We start from the raw sequence: 18,669 nt of genomic DNA, 5'->3' as shown, positions 1-18,669 counted from the left end.
TTCACTCACAGAGAGTCAGGGGTGACTGCTGACGTCCTGAAGCTACTTAGCAGGCAATTTGCTGAGGACAGCGTGTGTATGCCAACACGCTGCCATGCATCAAAGCCGGCTGTCAGAATGCAAATAAGGTGACGCTGCATCTGCTAAACACAGTCCCATAAATTAGCTGTGATTAATCCTCAGCAGAAGGATCAATTATGTGTCCTTTCCAGCTGACATGGAAAATTAAAAGTGTACAAAAATGTATATTAGGTTGCTGAGATGAAGTCGTACAGTTTATGGTAACAGTCTGCTAAATCGATGCAAAAGCAGATTGTTAATGTTTTCTTCTTGTTAGACATCTGCTGTAAAACGAACGTTGTCTCTACAGAGACAATCTGCTGTGCGCTGCAGCACCATCTCGTCACCCCTTGAGGCTCCCTGAGGTAAACGCCAGTGTCAGGATGGACACGGGCACAGTGTGTACTCAGAGTGAAATGCGTCCCTTTGGATTGTGTCAAACTGCAGCAGTGTGAATCCTTCTCGTCAGATGCTTCTGCCCATGGGAACAAGTATTTCCTGGCTGTACAGTCAGTTTAAATCCACATGTTCTGTCATTTTGGTTCAGATTGAGTTTAATCCAGTAAGACTTTAACCTTTGGATATTTTTATATTCCTGTATTTGTACCACCAGGGCAGCTGTTTGTCCCTGGTTCTGTTCTGTTCGTAACATTTATGAACACATTTTGTAGACATGATGAGGGTCCAGGTGTGTGGGAAGTGGTGGTGATGAGGATCAGCAAATCCAAGGCTGAAATGGATGTGTGTAGCCAACTACTGGTCAGGGGTGAGGTCCTACCTCAAGTGTAGAAGTTGTGTATCTCAGAAGCTTGTCCCAAGTGTGAGAAGAAGGCAGGAGATTCAACAGGGAGGCCTGAATTTACCAGGTGATCTTTTTTCCAACCCTCACCTATGGTCACAAGCTTTGGGTAACGACTGAAAGGTCATGGAAAACTGCCGAAATAAGTTTCTTCCATTGGGCGACTGGCCTCAGCCATACCCCCTTGAGGGCTATGGTTGTAAAAACAGCGTTAAACCACTTCTGCCCTTTTAGCATCCAGATGGAGTATCAGGATAGTACCTTCATCAGAAACCTGCCTTAAATCCAATCCAATGCATATCCACTGCCCTCTGGTGGAGGATCTACAGGTGGTGAGGGCCAGTTTTATTCATTTACTTCTGTTACATAATTAAATGACTGAATAGTATGTAGTTTTTTTGTTACCATTTGCCAATAAATAGTTCAGTTTAAACAATGTTTTTCAATTTTCTTTTCTTAAATCTCAGGCATTAAGGAGTTAAATGTAAGTTGAACATTTTGGGAGAGAAAAGGAGTAAAACTACTGTCAGTTATTCTTTAAGAAAGGGAAAAACACTTTAGTTTATCACTCAGATCATCAGATTGGATTGTTTGGGACCTCTGTATGCCACCTGCTGTCTTATTCATCCTGACAGTTTAAGGGAATGCCATGCAGGAAGCACCGGTGTCAGTTACTACTGCCCCCAAGGAGCATTTATCTTTCCATGGCTCATTAAGTATAAAAACTAACTGGTCAGGGAGTCTCGCAACATCCTGGGATGATGTAGGAGTCCTGCTGCCATCAGAGTCATTTCATTTTATGGTAAAACATGTCATTAAAAAGCAAGCCAAGCAAAAGTTAGATTTTGTGCTGTTTCTGCACCTCCCGTCCTCATGCATTCCAAATCACCAACTCACAATGAAGCTATGTTAACAGACTAAAGACAAAAATATGCACATCTTCAGCATTACTTGTTTAATTTTCACGAGTACACAGTAGTGATCTGTAAGGATAGGAAAATATTCACTTTAACGAACTTTGGCCACGTCACGAACTGTTGTTCTAGTACTTTTGTTGTAGTGATATTAAGTAACTCTTTTACTGTTAAAAAATCTCTCTCCTTATTCTGTCATTGAGATCTGTTACACTGGTGTCTGCTATGAATTCACAGTGATCCAATTCCACAGATTTAACTCCATTACATTCTCATTTCATGCTGACACACTCATCAGTCTCAGCAGTCTGCAGATAGATGAGATGATAAATGGCTGCTAATGACTTTAGAAGGAACAGGCTTTAAGGAAGGAACCTGTGTAATAGATTTCTCATTTCATAGACCACTGGAGGCCAGTGTTGTATGATATTGATTGCTTGAGCTGAACTGATTAACCTAAATGATTTGAAACTTCTGTATTTCCACCAGAGGCCTTTTGAAGTTCTCAGCTTGAAATCTATCTCACCATGGTTATGAGAAAACCACTGTTATGTCCAGTCTTTCCCTAAAAAGGGACATTAAAGCAATTTTCTTAGACACCACATGAGCCCTTTTTAGAAGTCACGCCGTGCCGACAAATCAGCGTAACACTGCCACAGCGGCGTGTCTTATGAACGCGCCGTGGCGAGGCGGGAATTTGCAGCATTCGCACTGCTACGCTTGGTATTGCTTTGTAAAAGAGGCTCATAGTTGGTTCCCAGGTTTACTGGTGGTTCCCAGAATATCTAAAATTAGGATGGGAGGCAGATCTTTTAGTTATCAGGCTCCTCTCCTGTGGAACCAGCTCCCAGCCTTAGTCCGTGAGGCAGACACTTTGTCTACTTTTAAGACTAGGCTTAAAACATTTTTATTTGATAGGGCCTATGGTTAAAATCTGATGTTAGCCTAAATCTGGACAAGTGGGGGAGTAGAGGGAGGTGGAGTGTACAGTCGGTAAAGACGGCTCTCCCTTGCCCTGCCTCCAACATGCCTCCATCTAAATAGGAAAGATTATCCAGAGTTATCTCTGTAGTTATGCTGCTATAGGCTTAGACTGCTGGAGGATACACTGACCACTTTTCACACTCTACTGCTTTCTTCTACAATCTGCTCTTTAACTGTATTATTTCCTGCTATTTCAGCTGTTAACTTTATTTTCTCTGTAAGTGTTTTTCTCCCCAGAAGAAGCTACAACGATGTTCTGCTGAGCTGTGGTGGCCTCATGGTGGGGGCCATCGTCTAACACACTGCTGCTAACCACTAAAACATTCTCCCTCTCCTGATAATAACACTTTGCTTTCCTTGACGTTGGACGTGTTACTGCTAGTTTACCCATTTAATTATAGATCCACTAGGATAAATACCATAAAGTTTATCTCTCACCAAATAGAATATTTACTAATAAATCACGGTGTAGCTATAGACGCATTGCTTGTGTGTGTGTGTGTGTGTGTGTGTGTGTGTGTGTGTGTGTGTGTGTGTGTGTGTGTGTGTGTGTGTGTGTGTGTGTGTGTGTGTGTGTGTGTGCTCTGTCTTCTCGATCCCCAGTGAGTCGTGGAGGATGGCTGCTTATACTGAGCCAAGATTCTCTGAAGGTTTCTTCCTGTTAAAAGGGAGTTTTCCTCTCCACTGTCGCTGCATGCTTGCTTAGTATGAGGATTGGTGTATAGTCACTGACACTAGTCAGTGACTTGATGCAGTTTGCTGGGTTCCTTATATAGGAAACATTATTTCTGATTGGCTTAATGAACTGACCTGAATTGGAATGTTTATTATGTGAAGTGCCTTGAGACGACTCTTGTCGTGATTTGGCGCTATATAAATAAACTTGAATTGAATTGAATTGGTTTAGTGAGCTTGTGACCTTTTGGCTCTTTCCACTTCAGAAAACTCCTGATCATGGACTTATTTCAAGCAACAACCTTATTAGAAGGATTATTGTCAAAAACAACGGTTTCACTGGCAGCTCTGCACATCTTTTATGTAAGTCTCCTTTATGCTAGACTTAATTTTCCACTTGGATTCATGTTTTGAAGCTTTTGTGCTGTCGCTGGAGTTTCTGCTGTTATGTGTGAGTAGTTTGAGTTTAATCCATGCTTCTAGTGAGTCTTTTGGAAAACTAATGTCCGTCCATCCTTGTGTAAAATCATCATTTTAGGGCAGAGTCAGTTTTTCCTTTATTGTTGAGTAATTGAGACAAAACATCTTTCAGCTTTGTGTTTCGATGCTCACATTTGTACTGCAGTATCCTCTTACTTTTATCATTTGAGACGCCTGGCAAAAGTGAAGCCATTCCTATCTAGACAGGACCTTGAGACTGTGGTTCATGCCTTCGTAGCCTCACTCTTAGACTAGTGTAACTCTTTACAATATCACGATTGGAGACGGTGGCACAGAATCCGTAATGGCAAGGATGCAGGTTCGAGCCCCATCCAGTCTGTATTCGTCGTGTTCTTTGGCAAGATATTTAACCCACCTTGCCTGCTGGTGGTGGTTGGAGGGACCCGTGGCGCTTGTGAACAGCAGACTCACCTCTTGTCAGTGCGCCCCAGGGCAGCTGTGGCTACAATAGCTCATCACCATCAGGGTGTGAATGTGTGTGTGAATGGGTGAATGATTGTGTTGTAAAGCACCTTGGGGGGTTCCAGGACTCTAGAAGGCGCTATATCAAATACAGGCCATTTACTTGGTGTAAATGACTTGGACATGTCTTTTAGACCAGAACAAGAAGAACTGCCAAAAGTCTTTCCTCTAAAGAAAAATGTTTGCGCCGTGCCAGATGCCATCTTTGACTAAAAACCTACAGCGCTGCGTGATGCAGTCGTCGTTATTTTTGAGCTAATGGTGCTCTCTGGCTCTGATCATTCAGACTCGTTCTCTGTGTAGAGTAGACGGGGAAGCCAAGCTACCACTTTTATGGTCTGACTTTTAACTCTGTGGGTTGGATGTTGCTGACCTGTTACATGATTTTATTCTATTTTTACTTGTTGGTTTTACTTGTTTTAGTTAATTTTATCTGTTTTATTTGTTACTGTGTGCAGCACTTTGGTGGCATGCCTCATGCCTGTAAGGTGTTGTATAAATAAAAGGATGATGATGATGATGTAGAGCAGACAGAATCACCCAAATAATTCTAGAATATTTTTTATTTTCAAACAAATAATTAAAAGGAACATATTATTTCTTTTTTAAAATGACAGTTCTAAGGTCTATAGAAATATGTGTTTTTTTGTTGCATAAAATCCCTCTCACATGAAACAATCTTAGCAGTTTCATTGTTGACAGTTTCAGTACCTGCCAGAATGAGCCGTTTCAGGGTACTGTCACTTTAAGAAAACAAGCTGAAGCTGGCAACGCCCAGCCTTCCCTTCCCTATTGACCCTTTGCACCGACGTCACCTAATCACGTGGGTCCACCATGCTGGGGGCTAGCGGCGGCTCATAGAGAGCGGTATGTTGACTAGCTTACCAACGTTAGCTTACGGTCTCTCTGCAGCTGTTCACCGATGTAAACATGTTGCTGACTTTGCCTAAATTCACCCCTCTGGATTTATAACATTATGTTGTAAACAGCGTTTCACTTTACACCAAAGCTGATTGTTAAAAAGTCCGGATCCCTACCAGCTTCTGTTGCTGGTGGTGCTACCGGGTCCAGCTGCTGCTCTCACACTAGAATGAGAAGATCTCTGAACGCCGACGCTCATATGAATAAATAAATAACGTCATTTTAACACACGTAGTCATACATCGGAGCTTTAATATTGTTAATAATTGTCTCGCTTTACACTACAGTGGACGGAGCGCAGCCTCCGTGGTCAAACACCCGTCCATCAGGATTATCAATAACTAGTATAAACACATCACATTTATCCCTGTCCCTGTCTTCCTCGTGAAATAAATTAACGTTAATCTTACCCACTAAAAACATGTTCGCTGCAAATCTGAGGGCTGCTAGTCCACTTGAATCATCGCTGCATCATCTCCGTCCTCAGTGTCCATCAAAGTTATTAAAAAGAAAAAACGAGTTGAGTTTACATCCTTGTCTCAGTGCAGCCAACCACGCAGCAAGCTAGAACTATTTTACTGTCAAATCAACTAAATAAAAGCAATAAAAGGCCACAAACTGGCTTGTTTTGACTACCTTCAATGGAGTTTCTACGGATGTAAACGGTCTTTTTGCCGTCCATCATGGCGAAGGGGGCGGTCACATGAGTGGCGTGACATTACGTGCAAAGGGTCAATAAGCTGAGAAGCTCAGATGTTCAGGAGGTGCTTCTAGGGTTGATGCTCCTCCAGCTGTAGCTCTCTCTTGTGTATGAGAGGTGGTTCCCCGTTTGTGACGTCACAAACGGAGACATTTTGAAACAGCTCGTTTTAGGCTCATAATTCCTAAAACCAGACACGGACAAAAATCGGACGGATGGATTATTTTTAACTTTTGAGTGTTTGTTTAAAGAGGCAGTAGAGACCCACATGGGGCGTAAGAGCATAGAAAAGGTGAGTTTTGCATAATATATCTCCTTTAATGCAAAACATTTCTGTCTGGTTTAGTTGGGTAGAGGTGAAAGTTCAAACTGAGTTCAGCTGTTTTAATGCTCCTCCTGCCTTCCAGTTGTTTTGAATCTAATCAAAGCTATTTTAGATACCTTCTGTCACTTCCCCTCTTTATCAAATCCATAGAAGATTCTCCTTAATTCCTCATTGTGGTTTAAGGATGAAAGTAGGATCTCACAGCGTTAGATGTACCGAGCAGAAGGTTTTAGTGTCATAGTAAAAGAAGGAGCATAACGACACCAGATTGTCAAGGATGTGTGAAGGATTTAGGAATCTCACAAGGTGTATGTGTGTGTGTGTGTGTGTGTGTTTTGATGCTGTTTTAGCAAGATTTACCCCTCAGAAACTTTACCTTATCTTTTTTATAAACAAGCTTGCTTTAAATTCTGCTAATAAATGTCAAACATCATGTCTGAATTTAACCTTTTTAAAAACAAGTTTCAGAGGCAGATTGTTCATTTAGTAGATGATTGGATTATTCTGTATCTTTTCTTGGCCTGTGGCTCTTTTTTTCTGTTCCAGCATGCAAATATTGATTTTTAAATGTCAGGCTTCATGCCATTAAAAATGCTCCACATCATATTTCATATTGATTTTCTTTCTGAGGCCGTAGAAAATTGTGTTCTGGCAAGTGTATAACATTTTTTCCTGGCTTACAGTGTATTTATATGCTGTAAATGTTTGGGAATGAAGAATTTAAAGCTTTTACTTTTCATCGTTTCAGGAGTTTAAGCAAACTGTGAATGAAAGCAGAGCAGAGTAGTCAAACTGTTGCTCCCTGCAGCCTCTCTGGATTGTTTTTAACTTGTTTCCCTGGCCTGAAGTGAATTATGCAACAGAGAGAAACTGAGAGATCTCATCGTGGGTGAGGTGTGTTCAGTCAGCTGCAGCAACACACGCACGCACGCACGCACACACACACACACACACACACACACACACACACACACACACACACACACACACACACACACACACACACACACACACACACACACACAGTCCAGCTTCCTGTGTGCAGACCGAAGACCTAGCATTTGCAGGTTCTGTCTGTTCTGTCGAGCTGTCACTGGTTTCATTGCTGTAATGAGCATTTTCTCGATAGTAATCCTGGTCAGTTTAGACTGTTTATGAGGCAAAAATATAAAACTTTGCTGATGATTTTGTGTGTTTGTGTGAGCACACCATCTGAAGCTTCTCCTTTCCTGTAGAGACAAATCCCATTTTCATGTTCTTTACCTGTAAGATTCAGCTCCCCTCTCTGTTTTTGACACACGATGTCCCCACACAGCGCTCGGCACAAAAAGAAAAAGCCTAAAAATAACCACGTCCCATCAAACAGAGAGGGAATCCTCTGCAGCTCAGTGCTGTGCAGAACTGCAACATAAATATTGATGCAGTTGGGAACAAACTATAGAAAGTAATCTTTGTCAGATTAATTAGGACTAGCGTCCTAATTTTGAGATTTGAACAATATAATCTATAGTTTTGTTTTCATGATCTGTTTAGTGTTAAGTAGATGCATAAAGAATAATTTGATTCTAAATGATTAATATATTATAAATATCAAATATTTTCATGCAGTAATACAGTATTTGTGTAATATTGATTTTGGTATTTACTTAACCAGTTAATTTAATCTGGATTCACTAAACCTAGTTGCTTAAATCGAAAGGATAATATACATTGTATTTCACCATACCAATGTTAACAAAATAGTTATTATTCTATACATTTAAGCAACTAGGTTTATTGGAACCAGTTAAAATAACCTGGTAAAGTAAATTCAACTGTTTAGTTTTTACAGTGTAGGAAAAGCATATTTAATTTAAAAGAGGAGCCCCAGAAGTTGTGTTTTTGTGCATATTGTGAATCTGTGCACTCAGGATGTGGGGCTGATTGTCCTGCTTCCTCCTCGGAGTTATGCTTCATCTGCTCTAATATCTCATCATATTTACTCTAGTTTCCGAAACTCTCAAAGTAATCATTAGATGAACATCAACAACTGATTCACATTTAGAATCAACGACACCACAGCTAGCTGGCATTAGAAAACACTAAAAAGACTATAACTCCATCAGTTTTATAGATATTGAGCCAAACATGGTGGAGTAATATCCCTAATAGATACTTTGAGTGCTAAAATGTGGTGGTGTTGCATGAGGCTGCATTTAACAGTATTCTTAACAACTGACCAAAACAGTTTAAAACTCTTAAATGTTGATTTTTAAATTTTAACCATCTATTCAGTTACTCAACCTTATTTGTGCAGGGGTTCGTTTAGTTTAATATGCAGCATTATAAGAATCATTTAAAAAATTTTTTGAACAAATTAAATGTAGTTTTGAAACATTTCACCTTTTGCCAAAAGTCAATCGAAAATAACAATTTCATTGACTGTCCTTGTTTTTATTTGAGACAGGACACCAGAAAAGCTGTGGTAAATTGTTGCAGTTTGATTTTTTTAAAATTTAGTTCACTTTCAATTTTATCTTCATATGTTTCTTTTTTTAGTTTGGCCAGCAGCGCCTCAGGAGGGTCAGCGGGTAGTCCAGGAATCGGAAGGCTGTAGAATCAATGGGAAAGACTTAATCCACATTGCCTTCCATCAGTGCACCCCGGGCAGCTGTGGCTACAGTGTAGTTCATCACCACCAGTGTTTGAATGTGTGTGTGCATGGGTGGATGACTGATTGTGTTTTGAAGCGCCTTGGGGGTTGTAGAACCCTGGAAGGTACTATTCAAATACAAGCCACGTATTTAAATAAATATATTTTTAGTTTGTGATTAAACAAGAAGCATAGAAAGTTCTGTTCTGTATGTTTATAACTTTGACTTTTTGAGAATGCAGTATTCAATGAATTTGAGACAATGAGTCGCCTTTTTTTGGACACTTTAGTTTACTTTGTGGTTCTTTTTCCTTATCAAAAAACAAGAAAGAGACAGGTTTTGTCCAAACTCAGCGGGGGGCATTTATTTACACAACTCATCCATACATCACCAACACTTCACAGGGGACAGCGTCCAGCTTCGATCTAAACACCTCGGCTGGAGATCCTTCTGCAAAAGCCCCCTCTCCTACACCACGCAGCATCAGTTATACTATTCAACCCCCACCTCCCTTTTGATTCTGAGAAATGATGGGGTGCTACTTCCACATCCTAATATGGTCAAAAGTAGTTGAAACTTACATAAGCTGGGCAGATCAACATGTTTTTGGAGCATGTACTCAGCAGCTGGGCTGCCTGATAACCGGCTGGCATTGATGAGCAACATGTCAACATGCACGTACACAAAACACTGCTTTTAGCTCCTACAGATCCCCCCCATGGGGGTGTCCACCCCCATTAATAAGCTGGCTACATAACATATAACTTAACACATAAGTGAACGTTAACATAAACCAGTAAATGGGCGTCGAATGGCAAAATGACAAATACACTACAAACTTCAACCAAACTATATAGGCATATATGTAACGACGAAGTAACTGCAAACCAACACTTGGATGAGTACACAAAGTAAGTATCAGCTTCAAAACACAATATGGAATGTGACGTCTTTAACCAGCTCAGTCACATCAAAATGCATGCGCAAACTGTAAGGGGGCGAAAACCTGTCCGCTGTTCTTAACAGGAAAAATTCCCCCTTGACCTCCTGGCCCCAAACAGGACGGTCACATAAAGCACAGAGTGAGCATGCAAGCCTAGCCTAAGTATATGGCAGACATTAGGTAACAGTGAATTAACAAAAGAACGCACGTAAGAGAAAACAAACTGATGAAACCTTCCAACAGAGAACAAAAATCATAAGCATGATCGAGCATTAATTACCCTTAGCAATATTGCAACCAGTAACTGTACGTGAATATGCAATCAAAAATACAAACTCATGTGAAATAAATGATTGACGTGGATACGAATGAACGACTAGATGATGTCGCTGTGACTAAACCTATAAAAGTTAAACACAACAGGAGGTGTAATGAATATACTCAACGTAACAACACAACTGCTCAACTGAAATAGAGAACGGAGTCAGAGTCCCAGCTGCAGAACTGAAAAAGAAATGGAGTGAAGAAAACATAAGAGTCAAGTTCAGTTTTATTGATGACTGCTGCAGGGGTCTTGCTGCTGGAAGAGGGCTTTGAGGCCGATTCCTTAGTCGAGTGCATGTAACCACAACAGCAACATCTATGATGAGACGCAAAGATTACTCCGCCGTTGTCCCATCAGCCGTCCCATTCTTCAGGGACATTGGGTGTTGTGCTGAGTCCATTGCGGCCATTTCCATTTGCACATATTGAGACGACGCAGCAAGGTTCATTTGGGCAGCCAGAGTTCGCTCCCACAGTCTCCTCACAACAGGTAGGATGCAACATGCCAATAGAGAAATCAGAATTAGTACTACTATTGCACTAATTCCTGCTTTTACCAAAATAGCTCCCCACTGACCCAATTTGAGGGCTAAGGAGTCTAAGGACCAGCTTTCCCTGCCTGCATTCTCCTTCAGCTCTATCTTTAAATCTTTCAATTTCCTCATGCCTTCAGTAAATGCACCATCAGGGGCCGTATTACTTGGAATGTAGGTGCAACATTCTTGCCCACTGGAGTTCAGAAACTTACAGAGCCCACCTTTCTCGGCCAGCAACCAGTCCAAAGCCTGGTCATGCTGCAAAGTCATTTTGACTGTGGCATGAAGTTGTTCACCCAAGAGGCCAAGGTTATTTACTGTGTAATTTAAGATTCTTTGCTGATTAAAATAAACATAGTTGATCCATTTCACATTCTTATTTATTGTTATCCAAGGAAGAATTGACTCTAAACCTGCTACTACCTCATCTCTTGCTTGAAATTCTATGGGAATTCCTGTTGGCAGTCCTATGGCGTTTAAATGCACTTTATGATCAAACACATCATACCTCTTTGTCCTACGTCTATTGGTAGTCTCCAACTGAAGTAATTCACTCACACCTTCATGCAAGATAGTCACTGGAACTTTCATACGTACTAGCGTACACAACCCAACCCAAAAACTTGGCAAAACATTCATTAGAACATCACCACCACACATCCAGTAGCTGTCGGCCACTGGAATGTCTTGCTCACCTATGAGATCCAGAGTGGGGATCGTCATCGATATGTTATCACAGTCCTGACTAAGAGTTACAGGGTTTTCATACCAAACAGGGGTATCAATGAGAAGTGGCGTCATATTTGCATGCGGGAACCAGGATAATACCCAAGTGACGTTACAGTTGACAGATGTATTACCTACGTCCACTCCTCCATCGTCAGCGAAACCTCCGCTTGCAAAACATTCATAATCAGCACTATAATCAATTTTGTAGTCCGTTGGAGGACCATTTTGGTCTGTTTGGATCGCAAATTCAGCACATTCCTCTAGGATGTTATATTCTGCATATTTTTCAACATATTTGTACTTATCTCGTGTACCATGGAGCAATCTGCATTGGAATCCACACAATGGCATCTTAAGAAGAGGTGGAATCTTTTTATTTATCTCTATTACCTTTCTAGTCTTACATGTGCGTTGTTGTGTAATGGCACACTCACTAGAAGTATACTTTTCCGGAACAACCTCAGGTAACATTCCGGGTGCTTGAGCGCACACTATGCAGTCATTAGGAGTCATTTCTCTTGTCGTATACAAAGCCCATTTATACCAACTATTTTGCATGGCTGCATCCCAAAGCCTATCCTCAATAGCCAAATGTCTGCTCGCTCTAGGGGAGATAGGCCCTGTGTTACCGCCGGACCTAGGTCTAATTGGCCCAAATAGTGTCTTAGGTACAGCTTTGCGATTGGTCACTTCTTGTTCATTTTGTCCTTTCTGAGTGAGATTACGAACATGGTTACTACCAGAGGTTGCCGTGGGAAAGCCAGATTTCACAGCTACACCTCCTGTGGGAGTTGTAGTACTGACAGGTGGCTTAGCGTTTACGCTTCTCAGCTTGCTAATTGGCGTTGTTTTAGATCTTGAAATCAGTGGAGTCACTAGCTGTAAAAGAGAGGAAGAGCTCCAGTCGGCCCTCACCTTTCCAACAGGGGCTGTGGTAGTCAAAACATCAGGGATCACAGTAGCAGTAGCGCTAGTAGTTAAAACATTACTTGGAACTGTGGTTATATCACCAGTTTTAACAATTGCTACGTCGAATGCAGGCAGGGATGCCGACCTATGTTGCATCCGGCCTGCTGAATTGTACTTAACTTGATCATGGTATGCTGCCTCGTCGTTGGCCAAGTCGTCTGGCGTATGCTCTTGTGATGGGTCGACGAGTCGCTCCTCGGCCATCGTCTCCATCTTCACCTCCTCCAGCACCATCATCAGACCCCCTAGTGTTATCCAAAACAGAACTGTCATCATGCTTAGCACGCCCTTCTTTCCTCCGGCCATCATGCCGGTTTGTTACGTTAGGCACAATACTGCCCTGAGTTTTGTCTTTGACTTTCGTGCAGTGCGTCAGATGATGCCACGTCGATCCTCCTTCGACCTGGACTGCTGTTGGCGTTGCTCGAACCACTTTGTAGGGACCCTCTCGTCGCGGTTCGTGCCACTTCCTCCTGAAAACTTTGATGTACACCTGGTCTCCAGGAACTACCGGCCCGTCTGCGCCTGCGCTAGAGACGAGCTCCTTTCTCTTTTCCTGCAAATAGATGGCTTTATGGATGCTGGTTAGTTGCTTGATATAGCTTTTGAATTCAAGCTCTAGCTGTTCCAGCGAAGGCCCCTTGTGGGGTCCTCTAAGCTGAGGAGCTGGCATTGGCCTGCCTGTTAGGACCTCATGAGGTGAAAGATGCGTGCTTCTGTTAGTTTGCATGCGATAGCTCATTAAGGCAAGCGGCAATGCATCAACCCAGTTAAGGTTAGTACAAGCACAGATTTTGCAGATTTTAGACTTCAACGTCAGATTCGCTCGCTCGACCATCCCTTGGCTCTGGGGGTGATAAACTGATCCTAATCGTTGCTTTATCCTTAGTTGTTGCAACACACCTTTAAGGACTTTTTCAACAAAAGCAGGACCATTGTCCGAGCTTATTTCCGACGGGATACCAAAGCGAGGAATCACTTCTCTGACTAGAAACTTTACCACTGTTTCTGAACCTAGATCTTTAGAGGGAACAGCTTCGATCCACCGACTGAATCTGTCAATGATCACCAGCATGTACCGTTTCCCATGCACAGACTTAATCATGTCAACATAGTCAATGACCAAATGTTTGAAAGGACCTTCGGGCACTGGAATGTGTCCCGCTGGGACTGTGATGCCCTTTTTTACATTGTTCTCAGCACAAATGTCACACTGATCTATTACTTCCTCAACCATGGCTTTTAGGTATGGTGACCAGTAACCTTGTTTGTTAAGTCTTTTCAGCACCTCTGCACGACCACAATGATCAGGACCGTGGCTTTCCGAGATTAGCATCGTCAGCAAGGAGACAGGTGCAACGATCAAGCCCTCATGAGACCTCCACAAGCCGCTTGAGTCCATTGTTGCACCTCTTCTTCTCCAACACTGCTGCTCGCTTTTCTCTGCCTTTTCCTGAATCAGAATGATGTCTTCTGGTGTTATTGCAGGCTCTAATGATATTACAGGTGCCAAAATGGCTTCTTCACACCTGGAGGCAGATTTTGCCGCCTCATCTGCTGCATTGTTGCCTCTGATGACATCACAGTTACCCTTGCGGTGCGCAGGGCACTTTACAATGGCCAGTTTCGATGGAAGCATCATTGCTGAGATCAGCTCGTTGATCTGCTTTCCATGAAGGATGGGTGTACCATCCGTCTTCTTAAAACCTCTTTGTCTCCACACACTTCCAAACAGGTGACAAACACCATAGGCGTATGCAGAGTCAGTGTAAATAGTTGCTACCTGGCCACTTGCCAACTTGCAAGCTTCGGTCAGGGCTTTGAGTTCCGCTAGCTGCGCAGAACAGGGTTGGTTACACTTTTCAGCTTTTACTGTTTCAAATCTGTCATCTACTTTTTCCACAACAGCAAACGCTGCATGGTTTCCTAAGTAGTCTCTAAAACATGAACCATCAACAAAATAGGTGACATCAGATTGGTCGAAAGGGGTAGATTCCAAATCAGGCCTTAGCTTAGTGTATCTAGATACCTCGGCTATGCAGCAATGTGGTTCTCCTTCAAACTCAAAGGGAACACTGTTAGCAGGGTTTGCTGCGGTACACCTCTTTATGACAACGTCAGGATATGTCAGTAGTGGCATATACTGCAGGCATCTTGCTTGGTTTAACACAAACTTCCCTCGGTTGATTAGTTCAGATATTTTGTGATGTGTGTAGATGGTCACAGGATATCCCATTGTTATCACTGAGGCTTTCTCATAAGCATAATGCAAAGCAGCCAATCCTTGATAACAAGGGGGCCATCCCTGTGCCACATTGTCAAGTTTTGCACTGTAGTACGCAATAGGTTGTTTCCGACGTCCACTGCATGTGTCCTGCATTAACACTGCAGAGGCATACATGTCATGTCTGTTTGCGACGTACAGCAAAAATGGTTTTGTGTAGTCAGGTGTTGCTAAACTTGGCGCAGTTTGCATGTCTTGTTTGATGGTTTCAAAAGCTATCTTAGCTTCATTTGTCCATTTTAGAGTCGATTTTAAAGACTCACTTCCAGCATCTTTAATCAGTGCCCTAAGTGGTGCGGTTTTTTCAGCATAGTTTTCAATCCACTCGGAGTTAAAACCAGTCATTCCCAGAAATGTCATCATTTGTCCGACAGTTTGTGGTTGTGGAGCTTTGCTCACACCTTCCACGTGTTCTGGTGAGATGGCGACAGTCCCATGGGAGATTACTCTCCCTAGGTACTCTACCTGTGGTTGGCAGTACTGAAGCTTTGTTAGAGAGGCTTTGTGTCCTCCCCGAGCTAACTTCTGTAGGACTTTAATGGAGTCACGATGACAATCATCGATTGTTCGTGCGCAAATCAGTAGGTCATCAACATACTGAATCACAGTGCTGTTCACCTCGATGCCTTCGAGGCTCTGTTTCAAAATCTGATTAAAGATGTGTGGACTGTGTTTTAGCCCTTGTGGTAGCCTTCTGTGCGTGAGCTGTCTCCCACGAAACGTGAAAGCAAAAAGATATTGTGATTCTTTGGCCAATGGGATGCTAAAAAATGCTGAACACAGATCAATTACCGTGAAGTATTTAGCTTCCCCATCAATGTTACTCAGTAATGTGCTTGGGTTTGGCACATCTGCGTCAAAGTCAGTGATCACTTCATTTACAGCTCTTAAATCATGTACCAGTCGGTACTTGAGCTTGTCTGCTTTTAGCACTGGCAGAATTGGAGTGTTACATGTGCTATAGGTTTCTTTTAGTACTCCTGCTTGAATTAGACCTTCAATAGTTGCATTTATACCCTCTTCTGCTTCTGGCTTTAGTGGGTATTGGGGTCGATAAGGCAGTCTTGCATTTGGCTTCAATTCCACTTGAACTGGAGTTGCCGATGTTACCAGTCCAACATCCGTGTCATGTTTAGACCATAGCTGGTCTGGAACTTGTTTTAGCATGTTGGCTTTCAACTTGTTTTGAACTGTTTCTGATTCTGCTACACCTTGCATGTGTTTTTTGTTTGCGACTGTTACAACCTGTGGTTTTGACATCATGGTGCCGCCGCAGAGAATTTTAATCATTTCTGCATTTTTTGTAGTATAGATTAGCGGGTTATCTGTTTTCTGCCACTCTGTTTTAGTTGCTGTTAACATCATTGGTCCAAGATCTCTTGACCCAAAGCCTTTGTTTACCATTAAGGTAATGTGTGGTGCTGACTTTGGCACAGTGTGCCATTTTTCAATAAATGGGTTTTCTTCCACATTCACAGCTGCACCTTGCTGTCCTATCACGATGTATTGTGACACTAGCCTAACGTGCAAGTCTTTTGTTTCTTTGTCCCATTTTTCTTCAAAGATTCTACTGCATGATGGATCATAAGTCATTGTGCAGTGATAGTCACTGAACGGTGCAGTAGCTTCTGGAATTTGAGCTTCAATAAATTTTTCCCACTGTTGAAACATCTCTGAGACTGGCTTGTTAATGTCACCAAGCCAGTAGACCTTAGCGTATTCTGTCTGAGCAGTCATTTGAAAGTTTATTCCAGAGCTATCTACATAAATTCCTTCTGGTGTGCACCAGATTTTTGTTTTTAGTTTACACAATGCATCTCTTCCTAGTAGATTAACTGGAGTTTGGTCTGAAATCAGAATTGGAATTACGATTTCACTGTCATCAACTGCTAGTCTTACTGGAGCTGTTAAGGGGTTTATTTGTTTTGTTCCCGAGAACCCTGTTGTCTTTACGCTTTTCTCAGACATGGGGAGATGAGTTGCATAATTTGATTTTATGCATGAGTAGGTTGCCCCAGTATCTACTAACATTGGGACCGATTTGCCTTCTATTTTAACATTGATCACTGGTTCTTTATTGGCGTTAGCTATTAAAATTGGTAGTTGCTCCTCCCCCCCAGAGCCCTCCGGGCATCCCTAGAATCCTTGTTGTGCTGCCCATGGATTAACTGGACCTCCTCTTCCCCGGTTTGGTCGTGTTCCACGACCACGCCCAGACCATTCAGGGTTTGGAATTGGATTCGGACAGTCTCGATACAGGTGACCCATCTGGCCACACCCCCAACATGAACCTGGAAGTGGGGGTCGGTTCTGCTGCACCCAGCCTTGTCGGGTTGGGTAGCGATTGGGGAAACGATTTGGAAATCGTCTCTGTGGTCCGGGCTGCTGTCTACCATACTGGTTTGGGTAGACATTGATAACCGGTTGAGATGGAGTTTGAGGCGGGGCCACAGCTGTCTGCAATGCTTGAGTTTGACTGTCACTCTTGCTGTCACTTTTCTCCACTGCCGCCTGGGTCTTCGCCTTGTGCTGGAGATCATTTATGTGCAACTGCGTGAGTTTTCTCTGAGCGCACTTTTCTTGCTCAATCATTTTGTTATTGTCTTTCCGATAGCGGTCCACTGCGTGGACTACATGGTCTCTGAACTGCACATGTGGCATTGAGTCCAGTCCCACAACATCCTCCAGTTTGTCTCGCACAGGAGTCGGGAGAGCAGAAATCAGGGATGTTCGGAACAGAGAAGTCATTATCGGCGTCCCCTCAGGACCCTCCTCCGTCTCCAGCTTCCACCGTCTGAGCTGCCTGTCAACAAATGACGCAGGACTCTCAGTCTCTGAAAGTGGCTCACCTTTCAAAGCTTTGGGGTCAATCCTGTTGGGATATGCTGCTCTTAGTATGTTCCAGAGTGCATTTCTGTATGTGTTAAACTCCGTGCCGTCAGCCATTGGGTCCAGCATCCATTGGACTCCATTGGATGCTAGCAATGTTCCCATAGCTGATGTCCCAACAACTCGAGCCAAAATAGCTTTGAGATCTCCAAGGGCAAGCATTAGCCCAGTTGTCTCCTGTTCGAAGGCCCGAATCCACTTTCCAGCGCCATCTTGAATGTGGGGCAGCCGTGAAACCAAACCAGTGAGGTCGAGGCTCTGCCAGGGAATATAATTAGCTCTTGTGCCCTTAATTAAAATTGGGTACTGACCATCATTAGTGTATCGAATAGGTGGTTTTAAGTCATGTCTGGGTCTCAGATCACGGCTTTCATTGCTAGGACCTGGTTTTTCCTTCTCTTGAGTCAGACCTGTATTTGGATCACCACGCTCTGGTGAATGAATGCCTGGTTTGTAAAAAGGCTTGAAATTTTTCTCCTTGCTTGTGCTAGTGGTGTTCTCACTAACCTCATCTGAATGTGTGCCTGTGATGTGATTTAAGGATTTCCGCAGGCCTTCAGATATGTCCTGTATAATTTGGTCAACATCGTTTAGCTCATCATGTACATCCTCATCCTTGTTCTCAAGGTCAATCCAGTATGAGTTAGCCTTCGGTTGCCTTTTCAAAAAATCCTTATGTTCTGCAAAACAATCAATCTCCCTTCGTCCTTCTTCCCTTACCGCTCGACGTTCTGTACTGCAATATTTTGGATGCGTTCCACGAGGTGGAGTTGTTTGTTCGAATTCTCTTTCCTCACTTCCTTTTGCATGCTTTTCTTTGCCAGGTGCTTCATCTGATTGCTGTGATGTTGTTAATTTTAAAATTGCATTGTCAACATCTAAGCCCTTAGGACCTTTGTCGAATGTGTCGCGCAAATCAAAATCTCCCGTAATTGTAACGGTTCCCAAAAGGGGATACAGGCCCTCTTCTGCTGGGGCCTTCACTTCCTTCTGGGGTTTGTCCAATTTGTCTTTCATTTTA

The 18,669-nt window shown here is 42.7% G+C and overlaps 1 protein-coding gene across 2 annotated transcripts in view; it reads left to right on the top strand.

Moving 5' to 3' along the window:
- The window catches only part of si:dkey-71h2.2 (low density lipoprotein receptor adapter protein 1), an 88,100-nt gene that overhangs the window by 4,571 nt on the left and 64,860 nt on the right, over positions 1-18,669 (top strand). The window lies entirely within an intron of this gene.

This window comes from Nothobranchius furzeri, chromosome 2 (genome assembly GCF_043380555.1).
Source record: "Nothobranchius furzeri strain GRZ-AD chromosome 2, NfurGRZ-RIMD1, whole genome shotgun sequence".
Classification (NCBI taxonomy): Eukaryota; Metazoa; Chordata; class Actinopteri; order Cyprinodontiformes; family Nothobranchiidae; genus Nothobranchius; species Nothobranchius furzeri.
The sequence above is the reverse complement of the archived record's forward strand: the minus strand, read 5'-3'. Positions and strand labels throughout refer to the sequence as shown.